The 13,476-nt window shown below is 34.1% G+C and overlaps 1 long non-coding RNA gene across 1 annotated transcript; it reads right to left on the bottom strand.

Annotated features, from left to right (window-relative positions):
* Positions 1 to 5,814: 5,814 nt before the first annotated feature.
* On the bottom strand, positions 5,815 to 13,224 carry LOC128170105 (uncharacterized). Its single transcript, XR_008241667.1, has 3 exons — positions 13,186 to 13,224; positions 7,219 to 7,314; positions 5,815 to 7,079 (listed from the first exon to the last, which is right to left on the bottom strand). It is a non-coding gene; the product is annotated as an uncharacterized LOC128170105 (long non-coding RNA).
* Positions 13,225 to 13,476: the final 252 nt, after the last annotated feature.

Raw genomic sequence — 13,476 nt, 5'->3', positions numbered from 1 at the left:
AAGTATTGTATGATGTGAAACACTTTTGTTTAATATGATACAATATAATATCATATGTTATATTGTAAAAAGTTATATGATACGATATGATATTGTATCAATTTTTTTGATATTTTATGATATGATATTGTATCATGATATTGTTTTGTATAGTATTGTATATTATGATACAATATTATATTGTATCATACGATATTGTATAATATGATATTGGTTTCTGTAATTTACAATTATATCACGCAAAACTGTAATTTATGATATTGTAATATTATATATTATCGTATCATACGATATTGTATAATATGATATTGGTTTATATGATATATTATTGTATCATATGATACAATATGTATGTATAATATTGTATTATATAATATTTTACTTTATCACATTATATTGTATCATTTGATATGATACAATGTAATATCAAATTATACAATATCATATGATACAATATCATATTATGTATCAAATATTATACAATATCATACAATACAATATATCATACTGTATTATACAATATAATATCATATGTTTCAATGTTATGATGTATTATGTAATATGATATTGTATCATATAATACAATATTGTATTATATATAATAATATTGTATTATGTGATCAAATACAATAAGGTTTAACACAATACAATGTCATTTCATATTTACAATATCATCTTTGTTTATTACAGTATTTTATTGTATTATATGATATATATTGTAAGTATGATAGGATGCAATATTTAATTTTATATTATTATATTGATTAATATATGAACATATGATTATCATACAATTTTTTAACAGATGATATATGATTTTGTGTCAAAACAGAATCCATGAATATCCAAAATCGTATGATTTTCATATAATATGATAAAGGTGGTCTCATAGGGGTGATGCCTCGTCTCGGTGAGCTTTGTAATCTGTGATTACCTATGTTTTACTGTTATGAAACTGGATTGTACAACTGTTCAGTTGCTTTTAGTAAAGCTAACAATTGGTTTTGTTCTTTAGAATAATGTTGTGTTGCTCTCAGTTGACCGTATCGATGGCTTAGGGTTCTGATGTATAACTATTATGTTGCTCTCAAAGGACAGTGTTAATCGTATTGTGTAACATACGTGTAACTTGCGTGTTGATCTGATTAGACGGTATCAATTGCCTGAGTTACTGTTGTACAATTTGTAGCTCTTCCAATGACATTTGATCAAAAGGCTAGATTACTTATTGAAAACTGTTGTGTTAATCCTAGTGAACTGTATCATTGCCTAAGATGTTATTATGAAATGCCAGGTTGGTCTCATTGGATGATAGGAATTTTTTCTTAGTGATTCACATCAATAGCCTAGTATACTATTGTACAATTGTTATGTTTCTCTCAGAGGACATTATCAATAAGCTAGGGTATCATGCATAACATAATATGGTTTTCTTAGGTGAACATATGTATAGCCCACTGTACTAAGGTGCAATTGTTATGTTCTTACCAGAAGTTTATGAATAGACAAGTGATATTAATGTATAGATGTTGTGTTGCTCTCAGAAGACTACCAATTGCCTTAGGTACCACTATTGATGTTAAGTTTCTCTTAGAGACATTATCAATAGACAAAAAATACTAATATGTTTTATTTCACTCAATAGACCGTATTTATAGGTAAGTGTACTGAATAATACCAGGTAAATAGGTGCTAAGTTGTTGGGTTGCTCTCAGTAGAAAGTTTGAATTGTGTCGGGTACGAATGTATGACTGTTTTGTTGTTCTTAGTAGACCGTACCATTAGCATTGGAACTTGGTATCAACAGCATCATCATTTGCCTTGAGTACTGTTATAAAACTGGATTGTACAACTGTTCAGTTGCTTTTAATATAGCTACCAATTGGTTTGGTTCTTTAGAATAATGTGTTGCTATCAGTTGACCATATCGATGGCTTAGGGTTCTGATGTATTACTATTATGTTGCTCTCAAAGGACAGTGTGAATCGTATTGTGTAACATATGTTTAACTTACGTGTTTCCCTGATTAGACGGTGTCAATTGCCTAAGTTACTATTGTACAATTGGTAGCTCTTCCAATGACATTTGATCAAAAGGCTAGATTACTTATTGAAAACTGTTGTGTTAATCCTAGTGAACTGTATCATTGCCTAAGATGTTATTATGAAATGCCATGTTGGTCTCATTGGATGATAGGAATTTGTTCTTAGTGATCATCAATAGCCTAGTGTACTATTGTACAATTATTATGTTTTTCTCAGAGGACCTTATCAATAAGCTAGGGTATCATTCATAACATAATATGGTTTTCTTAGGTGAACATATGTTTAGCCTATTGTACTAAGGTGCAATGGTTATGTTCTTACCAGAAGGTTTATGAATAGACAAGTTATATTAATGTATAGATGTTGTGTTGCTCGCAGAAGACTACCAATTGCCTTAGGTACCACTATTGATGTTAAGTTTCTCTTAGAGACATTATCAATAGACAAAAAATGCTAATATGTTTTATTTCACTCTATAGACCGTATTTATAGGTCAGTGTACTGAATAATACCAGGTAAATAGGTGCTAAGTTGTTGGGTTGCTCTCAGTGGAAAGTTTGAATTGTGTCGGGTACGAATGTATGACTGTTTTGTTGTTCTTAGTAGACCGTACCATTAGCATTGGAACTTGGTATCAACAGCATCATCATTTGCCTTGAGTACTGTTATAAAACTGGATTGTACAACTGTTCAGTTGCTTTTAGTATAGCTACCAATTGGTTTGGTTCTTTAGAATAATGTGTTGCTATCAGTTGACCATATCGATGGCTTAGGGTTCTGATGTATTACTATTATGTTGCTCTCAAAGGACAGTGTGAATCGTATTGTGTAACATATGTGTATCTTACGTGTTGCTCTGATTAGACGGTATCAATTGCCTGAGTTACTATTGTACAATTGGTAGCTCTTTCAATGACATTTGATCAAAAGGCTAGATTACTTATTGAAAACTGTTGTGTTAATCCTAGTGAACTATATCATTGCCTAAGATGTTATTATGAAATGCCATGTTGGTCTCATTGGATGATAGGAATTTGTTCTTAGTGATTCACATCAATAGCCTAGTGTACTATTGTACAATTATTATGTTTCTCTCAGAGGACCTTATCATTAAGCTAGGGTATCATGCATAACATAATATGGTTTTCTTAGGTGAACATATGTTTAGCCTATTGTACTAAGGTGCAATGGTTATGTTCTTACCAGAAGGTTTATGAATAGACAAGTTATATTAATGTATAGATGTTGTGTTGCTCGCAGAAGACTACCAATTGCCTTAGGTACCACTATTGATGTTAAGTTTCTCTCAGTGACATTATCAATAGACAAAAAATACTAATGTGTAGCTGTTTTATTTCACTCAATAGACCGTATTCATAGGTCAGTGTACTGATTAATACCAGGTAAATAGGTGCTAAGTTGTTGGGTTGCTCTCAGTAGAAAGTTTGAATTGTGTCGGGTACGAATGTATGACTGTTTTGTTGTTCTTAGTAGACCGTACCAATAGCATTGGATACTTGGTATCAACTGCATCATCATTTGCCTTGAGAACTGTTATGAAACTGGATTGTACAACTGTTCAGTTGCTTTTAGTATAGCTACCAATTGGTTTTGTTCTTTTGAATAATGGTGTGTTGGTCTCAGTTGACCATATCGATGGCTTAGGGTTCTGATGTATTACTATTATGTTGCTCTCAAAGGACAGTGTGAATCGTATTGTGTAACATATGTGTAACTTACGTGTTGCTCTGATTAGATGGTATCAATTGCCTGAGTTACTGTTGTACAATTGGTAGCTCTTCCAATGACATTTGATCAAAAGGCTAGATTACTTATTGAAAACTGTTGTGTTAATTCTAGTGAACTGTATCATTGCCTAAGATGTTATTATGAAATGCCATGTTGGTCTCATTGGATGATAGGAATTTGTTCTTAGTGATTCACACCGAAGCCTAGTGTACTATTTTACAATTATTAAGTTTCTCTCAGAAGACCTTATCAATAAGCTAGGGTAACAGGCATAACATAATATTGTTTTCTTAGGTGAACATATGTATAGCCCACTGTACTAAGGTGCAATTGTTATGTTCTTACCAGAAGTTTATGAATAGACAAGTTATATTAATGTATAGATGTTGTGTTGCTCTCAGAAGACTACCAATTGCCTTAGGTACCACTATTGATGTTAAGTTTCTCTCAGTGACATTATCAATAGACAAAAAATACTAATGTGTAGCTGTTTTATTTCACTCAATAGACCGTATTCATAGGTCAGTGTACTGAATAATACCAGGTAAATAGGTGCTAAGTTGTTGGGTTGCTCTCAGTGGAAAGTTTGAATTGTGTCGGGTACGAATGTATGATTGTTTTGTTGTTTTTAGTAGATCGTACCAATAGCTTTGGATACTTGGTATCAACTGCATCATCTACTCATTAATACCAAGTAAATAGGTGCTTAGTTGTTGGGTTGCTCTCATACGATATTGACGTATAATATGATATTGGTTTATATGATATATTATTATATCGCATAAAATTGTATTATATTTAATTGTGATATATATTATTGTATCATGATACAATATGTATAATATAATATTGTATTATATAACTTTTTACTTTTTCACATGACATTGTATCATTTGATATGATATAATGTTGTATTGAATTATATTGGTTCATATGATATAATATGATATTATGTATCAAATATGATACAGTGTCATACAATACAATATTTTACTAAAAGATACAATATAGTATTATATGATTCACTGTTATGATGTATTATGTAATATGATATTGTATTATGTGATCAAATACAATGATGTATAACAGAATACAATTTCATATCATATGTTGCAATATCATATCTCATCATTGTTTATTACGGTATTTTATTGTAGTATATGATATTGTTTGTAAGTATGATAGGATGCAATATTTAATTTGATATTATTGTATTGATTAACATAATTTTATGAACATATGATTAATATCATACAATTTTTTGAACAGATGATATACGATTTTGTGTCCAACAGAATCCAGGAATATCCAAGATCATAAAGTATGATTTTCATATGATATGATAAAGGTGGTCTCATAAAAGTGATGCCTCATTAGGGTGATGCCTCGTCTTAGTGAGCTTTGTAATCTGTGGTTATCTATGTTTATTAATCCTAGTGAACTACAGATATTATAATGAAATGCCATGTTGGTCCCATTGGATGATATGAGTGTTTCTGTATACTAAAGAAATAATATTGTTCTTAGTGATTCATATCAATAACTTTGTTTAATTATTATGTTTCTCTTAGAGGACCATATCATTTAGCTAGGGTGTCGTGCATAACATAATATGGTGTTCTTAGGTGAACATATGATTAGCTTACTGTTCTAAGGTACAATGGTTATGTATCGTGCATATAAGCATTGAATGCTTTTTTTTTTTGGATTTGTCGGTCCTATGACACACCAATGCGAGCAAACAAATTATATTTATATTGATTTTATTTTTTATTTTATTAATGGTTGTAGTTTTAAAATTTGCGCCTTTACTAGCAGGTGTTGGTAATTGATGGAAGAGCCAAAAAATCAGCTGTTGTGACATGGGAAATATAGTGCTCAAAAATATTATGAAGAAAGATTTTTTTTTTTTTGAGAAATGCTATATTTAATCGCAAAAGTTTGAATTCAATAACAATACATGAGTATTTTCCAACAAGATGATTTATTCATTAAGAATAAACATTATAAACACGTAACAATACAGTAAGCACAACTGAGTAAAACGAAATGTGCTCTCCCTGAAGTTTGCATTATTGAAAAACCCAGCTGTTGGATTAATGTTTTGCATGTTCATGTTAACTGTTTTCAATGTTGCTGGCATGGAGGACGATGTTGTGGCTGTGGAATTTGACGATATGAGAGTTGTGGTCTCATGTGCAGATGGTGACGGTAAGTTTTCAAGTTGAGCCTGATTTTCATGGGTTCGTGGTGGCAAGTTCGAGAACCTGGTCGACAGCGGTGGAAGAGCTACGATCGTAAAAGGGGATGAAGATGCAGACGCCATCGCAGAATGCTTTTTTTTTTTGCTTAGAGGAGAGCGATCTGTTATATGACCTCATTGAACTCTCATTCCTTTGGTTCGACATGAGCATGATGTGTCGTGCTTCAAATCCCTGATCATTAAGGTAAGTGTTTGCAGTGGCCCGTAAACAGTGGGATGTGTATTTATGCTCCACACCAGCAGCAAAGCAAATCTCCCCAAGAGACTTGTTGAAAGTGCGCTTTGGCAGGGGTTTTGCTGAATACCAAATATCAGAATGAACTCTCTCTTATATGTATTGGTTGAAAAGATTTGTAGCATTTGAATCTGTTTTTGACATCAGTAACTTTAAGAGATAAACATGACAGCAGTTTTCATTATCAGTTGCGTACATTATCTTGTCTGTATGGCTGTCATCGGCATCTACACCACCTTGATGATTATTTTGTAATGTTTTGTGTTGTAATGCAGCATATTGGCAAGTTTCATCTGTGCAGAAGACAATGCTGTTATGATTAAACTTATGGTGGAACTCTAAACCTATGGTAATAAAATTGATGGACAGAAAGTACCATACAGCATGGCGCAAAACCACTGGTGATGATGTGGCACCTTGGAGGTATTTATAAATCTTCTGCAGATCATGTATCTCGATAATATCTTTGTGTGATGTTGGTTTTGACAGATCAAGTCAGGTTCGCTCTTTAAAGAAACCATCCAAGATTCCATTGGCTGTTCTGAACTCCTTGTCATGGACTATATTTACATCTCTCTGAATGTCAGCAAGATGGCGATTTATTGCTCCTTTGATATTGATCAAAGTATTTTTGTGGTACAAAGGCTAAACATCATCATCAACTTTTTCTTTGGGGCTTGCTTCACAATAAAATCACGAGAGATGACTGGCAAGAGTTGACACATTTGCTGTTTGCAGGTCTAATGTTGCACCATTAGTACAGAACCATAGATCTCCATGTTCCAATCTAAAAGGAGTGAGTTGTGTTTTAGAGACTGACATTGTGTAACGTTTGGGGGTCTTGTGTTTGGTTGTGTAAATTCTGCAACAAATCTTGACCCTTAAAGATTTTTATACAAATGTCAAATTGCTGCAAACACATTTACCTTGAAAAATCCCCATGCTGTATTTCTTTTTGTTGATTTTGCTTGCCTGGAGTCGAAAAATTTCTCTATTTCCTCATTTGTAACAGTTTTGAATCTCTGTGGAAAATGTGGTTTGTTTTCATTACTTCAGTTTTGATTTATAGCTCACCTGAGCTGAAAGCTCAAGTGAGCTATTCTGATCACATTTTGTCCATTGTCCGTCTGTCCGTCTTTTAACTTTTAACATTTTGAACTTCTTTTGTAAAACCGCTTCGCCAATTTCAACCAAAATTGGCACAAACCATCCTTATGGGAAGGCAAGTATAAATTGCAGAAATGAAAGACCGATCTTTATTCAAAGGGGAGAAACCTCAAAACTGTAGAAAAAGAGAGAGCATTTTTAAAAATTTTGAAATAATATTGTTCTTAGTGAATCATATCAATAGCCTAGTGCACTATTTTACAATTATTATGTTTCTCTCAGTGGACCATATCAATAAGCTAGGTCGTCATGGTGAACATAGGAAAAGCTAAGTTTACTATGGTACAATGGTTATGTTCTTACCAGAAAGCGAATATCAAGAGGTAAGTTATACTAATGTACAGCTGCTGTGTTGCTTTCAAGAGACTACTACCAATAACCTAGGGTACTAATATTGATGTTAAGTTGCTCTCAGTGACAGTATCAGTAGCCAAAAATACTAATTTGTAGCTGATATTTTTCACCCAATAGAGCTATCCATAGCCTAGGGTACAGATTAATACCAGGTATATACCTGTTAAGTTCCTTTCAGTGGACTAAAGCAATAACCCAGTGTACTTATTAATATTTGGAATGATGCTTCTATATAGACAATTTCAATCGCCTGAGGTTCTGGTGCATAGCTGTTGAGTTGCTTTCTGTGAAAAGCATGAATTGTGCAGGTACTAATGTATAACTGGATTTTTAGCTCACTTGAGCTGAAAGCTCATGTGAGCTATTCTGATCACATTTTGTCTGTTGCTTGTCTGTTTGTAAACTTTTCATATTTTCAACATCTTCTCCAGAAGCACTGGGCCAATTTCAACGAAACTTGGCACAGAGCATTATTAGGCAAAGGGGATACAAAGTTGTGAAAACTAAGGACCACCTTTTTTTTCAAGAGGAGATAATTAGGAATTGTTGAAAAAATTTAAGAACTTTTCAAAAATCTTCTTCTCAAGAACCAATTCGCCAGGAAAGCTAAAACTTGTGTGGAAGCATACTAAGGTAGTATAGATTGTAAAAATCATGACCTTTTAAAGATAGGGTGGGGCCACAATGGTGGGTCGAATTTTTTCATAGGAATATATTGAGTAAATCCTTAAAAATCTTCCTCTCAGAAACTAACCAGTCAGGAAAATTTGTGTGGAAGCATCCTAAGGTAGCAAGGGATAGTTTCGGATAAAGTAACCGTCAATATTTTTGTAAAATTGAAAGTTGCTGTACTTGAAGGCTTATGAGAGTTGCTAAAATTCATGAAATGATTTTTAATGATTTTCATTAGTTAGAGGGGTGTCTCTTGTTGAAATTGATATGCAATATGTAGGCCCCATATGTTAGGTACATGAGAATCAGAAGTAAAATGCAAAACCCGCGGCTATGACTGTTGTGTTGACTTAACACAGTGAAATTGCAAGTTACAGATGGGAGGTAAAATAACACGAAAAGTAGATGGATTGGACATTGTCAACTTTACACCAGTGTCATATAATATTTTGATACCGCGAAATATTGAACCCGGGTTCAATATATTATGCGATATTATGAACCCGGGTTCAAAATATCGCTGCGATATATTGAACCCCCCCATAAAATATTGAACCCCGGGTTCAAAATATTATGGCCGCGATATTTTGAAACCCTATCGAATTTTCATTGCTTTTGGAGAGGGGGTTCAAAATATTATGGCTGTGATATATTGAACCCCCTACTGTTTCCAATTTCCTTTGGAGAGGGGGTTCAAAATATTATGGCTGCGATATATTGAACCCCCTACCTATTTCCAATTCCCTTTGGAGAGGGGGTTCAAAATATTATGGCCGCGATATTTTGAACCCCCCTCCATTTTTTATTGCTACTGGAGAGGGGGTTCAAAATATTATGGCTGCGATATATTGAACCCCCTACTTATTTCCAATTCCCTTTGTAGAGGGGGTTCAAAATATTATGGCCGCGATATTTTGAACCCCCCTACCTATTTCAATTCCCATTGGAGAGGGGGTTCAAAATATTATGGCAGCGATATATTGAACCCCCAACCTTTTTCCAATTCCTATTGGAGAGGGGGTTCAAAATATTATGGCCCCGATATTTTGAACCCCCCTCTATTTTTCATTGGTATTGGAGAGGGGGTTCAAAATATTATGGCCGCAATATTTTGAACCCCCTACTTATTTCTAATTCCCATTGGAGAGGGGGTTCAAAATATTATGGCCGCGATATTTTGAACCCCCCTCTATTTTTCATTGGTATTGGAGAGGGGGTTCAAAATATTATGGCCGCAATATTTTGAACCCCCTACTTATTTCCAATTCCCATTGGAGAGGGGGTTCAAAATATTATGGCCGCGATATGTTGAACCCCCCTCTATTTTTCATTGGTATTGGAGAGGGGGTTCAAAATATTATGGCAGCGATATATTGAACCCCCTACTTATTTCCAATTCCCTTTGGAGAGGGGGTTCAAAATATTATGGCAGCGATATTTTGAACCCCATACCTATTTCCAATTCCCATTGGAGAGGGGGTTCATAATATTATGGCTGCGATATATTGAAAACCCTTCTTATCATGGTACTCTTCCAAGTCCATGTCCGATGCGGTCACAAATGAATTGATCAGTAGAAACTCACAATTCCCAAATTGTTTTACATAACAGGGATATTATACAGGCTGATGTCAGCTATGAAGGGAGCCAATTAATGTTTACCTAGCTACCACCGGTGTGTATACACAGTACACAGGTGTTAGCCCCCTTTTCTCCTACCTGGGGACTACCATTTAGAGTAACCTCCAAGGATACCTTATTTTCTTGGTAACAAAAAGAATCACCAAAAACAATATGATTTTCATTCATAATATGTTTTATTACAGACTGACAATAAAAGCACAATTATACCCCCCCCCCTTCCATCTACCCCCTCCCCCCCCCCCCCCCAAAAAAAAAAAATTTGAATTCTGTATATGCATGAAGAAAAGATTTGGAGGGGGGGGGGGTCAAAAGCAATAAAAGAAGGGTGGCATTATTATTTATAATTAGATTTCACAGCCATTAAATTTTGAAACCCCTAGATCTCCAATAGCCAGTGATAAGAAGGGTTTTCAATATATCGCAGCCATAAAATTATGAACCCCCTCTCCAATGGGAATTGGAAATAGGTATGGGGTTCAAAATATCAAAATATCGTTCAAAATAGCGCGGCCATAATATTTTGAACCCCCTCTCCAATGGGAATTGGAAATAAGTAGGGGGTTCAATATATCGCAACCATAATATTTTGAACCCCCTCTCCAATACCAATGAAAAATAGAGGGGGGTTCAAAATATCGCGGCCATAAAATATTGAACCCGGGTTCAATATTTTATTGGGGGGTTCAATATATCGCAGCGATATTTTGAACCCGGGTTCAATATATCGCGGGGTTCAAAATATTATATGACACCGGTAAGTTTCTGACATGTGATGGTGCAACATGCACGCGGTACGGAATGTCAACCCTTTGCAGGGAATTAGTTGGGGGAGGTCTGAAAAATTAGCAAAATATGAAAGGGTTAAAATCTAATAAAAACCAATATGTAGAGAATTTTACAGGTTTTGACTAGTAATTTTCTTCAGAAATTGGTGATTGGCCTTATAAAGAGTGAATTAAAGGTATTTGACCTGAATGGGAACTGAGGAAATTCTAGTTACAGAGTTCCGAAGACACGCATCCCCTGGCTACAATGAATTGTATAAAAAAAAAACTGTCCTGTGCCACCTTCAAGACAACATGGTATTTTCAGATTTTTCATTTCAGTGTAATTTTGAGTGGATTTTGTACCATAAGTGATATATTTTGTGAAAATGGATGATTTTTTGGCTGTAGATGTCATTACATGATTTATTAGCAAAAATATTCAAGGGGAGTAACTCCCTCTTAAATGTGTAAAATGACCACCACTAGAGTAAATTGGATTAGAGAGTAGGTATTTCATACCCTGGTGCGATTAATAGGCTTCAGTTAATTAATGAGATAAGAATAAATACTTTAAAACAGTTTTGATCAATTGAATCATTAAATTTATGAATTTGCAGCCATTTCGCTGTCTGATTTTATGAAATAACATTAAGCCACCTGACTTATATGACCGAATTTTTTTAAAACAGCATATTTTTATTTCAACTGAACTTTACATGTAGACAGATGCAGTTATCAAATTATACAATATGTCAAAAAAATCAAGTTTTTGCTCCTTCCTATCCATAAATGATATTTTAGATGTATTTATACAGAATAGAAAAAGCCACCCCCTCTTTCCAGTTGACTCCATTACCATTACATGTAGGATATGTAAATGTACATTTGACCTTGAAATAACATCTGTATGATAATTACTCTTGAAATGAACAAAAAACAACATATTTGTACCGTTTCATTGTATATATGCATCAAAAATGTAGAAAAATTTGAACATTTTTCATGGAATTCTCATCCGTCCCCAGGTACCCGGGTGTGTTTGAATTTCATTTTAATTCAACGCACACATCACACTTGTAGGTCTTACTATTTTAGCAAAGTTAAAAGGAGAAACAAGAATATATAAGATATCCACTAAATATGATTCTAGGCTTACTTTTTCATGAAAACAAGAAATCAGATGTAGGGCGGCATGTCTTTTAGTGAATAAAAATGCTACAAATCATCCATTTTCCAAAAGATCAATTTTAGATATCAGTGATGGTTGTTTTCTATTATGTGTGAAAATGACTCAAGGAAATTGCCACAAGTTTCAGAAAATTAGGTAAAAGTGTTCAAACTAATGCTTCTTGTGAAAATCAAAAGATAGGGGGAGGGTATACATGTAATGGTATTTTTAAGTGATGTGATGCTTTTATCATGATAATATCAAGTAGATGTTTGTAGTATTAAATAAGGTTTCTTTTTTAAGGAGGTTGAACAACAATTGACCTCTAAAAGATTAGATAAAGATGCTTTATTTATGGGGAGCCCTATGAATCTCTGTTAAATAGAGGAAAGTGGAAATGGTGGGTTCACTTAAATGGCCATATTTTTCTTAAACCTCAATGGAATTGGCAAAATGTGGTGTACCTTTTCTCAGAACAGGATAAGCTTTTTAATTTTAAGACAAGATGACTTTTCAGAGAATGTTAGTGTAAGTTAAAGGAAGCAAGGGACAGTTTCGGATAAAGTACCCGTCAATATTTTTGTAAAATTGAAAGTTGCTGTACTTGAAGGCTTATGAGTGTTGCTAAAATTCATGAAATGATTTTTAATGATTATCATTAGTTAGAGGGGTGTCACTTGTTGAAATTGATATGCAATATGTAGGCCCCATATGTTAGGTACATGAGAATCAGAAGTAAAATGCAAAAACCTGCGGCTATGACTGTTGTGTTGACTTTACACAGTAAAATTGCAAGTTACAGATGGGAGGTAAAATAACATGAAAAGTAGGTGGCTTGAACATTGTCAACTTTACACCAGTAAGTTTCTGACATGTGATGGTGTAACATGCACGCGGTACAGAAGGTCAACCCTTTGCAGGGAATTAGTCACTTTCTTTAAATTAGAAACCTGCGAAATATATATATATGTATATATTTTACTTAATTTAAGCGTTTTATGTCACAATATGGAGGTATCCCATGCCAGTGATTCAACCTAATATAACAAACAAGTGAATATCTAACATTTTTGTTTTATTTCAGTTCCACTTGGAATGTGAATGAGGTATAAAGAACAAACCCCTTCAACGCCACTGTATCTTCTGCTTGAAGATTCGTCCAGTCTGACGAACGAAAATGGAAGATGCATTCTCCATCGAATTCTGCTAAGATGTTGAAGTTGTCACACTCAAGACATGAACTCTACCAAGAAGTTTAAGGACAACTTTTACTCAATTGTGTGTCCGTACAGCCAGGGCACCATGCCCTCGTAAACCACTTGTCTAGAACACCAAGTTGCGACATTCTTTGCTTACCTACCGCAGCAATTTGCCATGTAGAAAGGTCCAAATGGCCTGTGTTTGAGAAGAGC

This window comes from Crassostrea angulata, unplaced genomic scaffold (genome assembly GCF_025612915.1).
Source record: "Crassostrea angulata isolate pt1a10 unplaced genomic scaffold, ASM2561291v2 HiC_scaffold_320, whole genome shotgun sequence".
NCBI lineage: Eukaryota > Metazoa > Mollusca > Bivalvia > Ostreida > Ostreidae > Magallana > Magallana angulata.
Note: the sequence above shows the minus strand (reverse complement) of the source record. Positions and strands in the feature narration are given on the sequence as shown.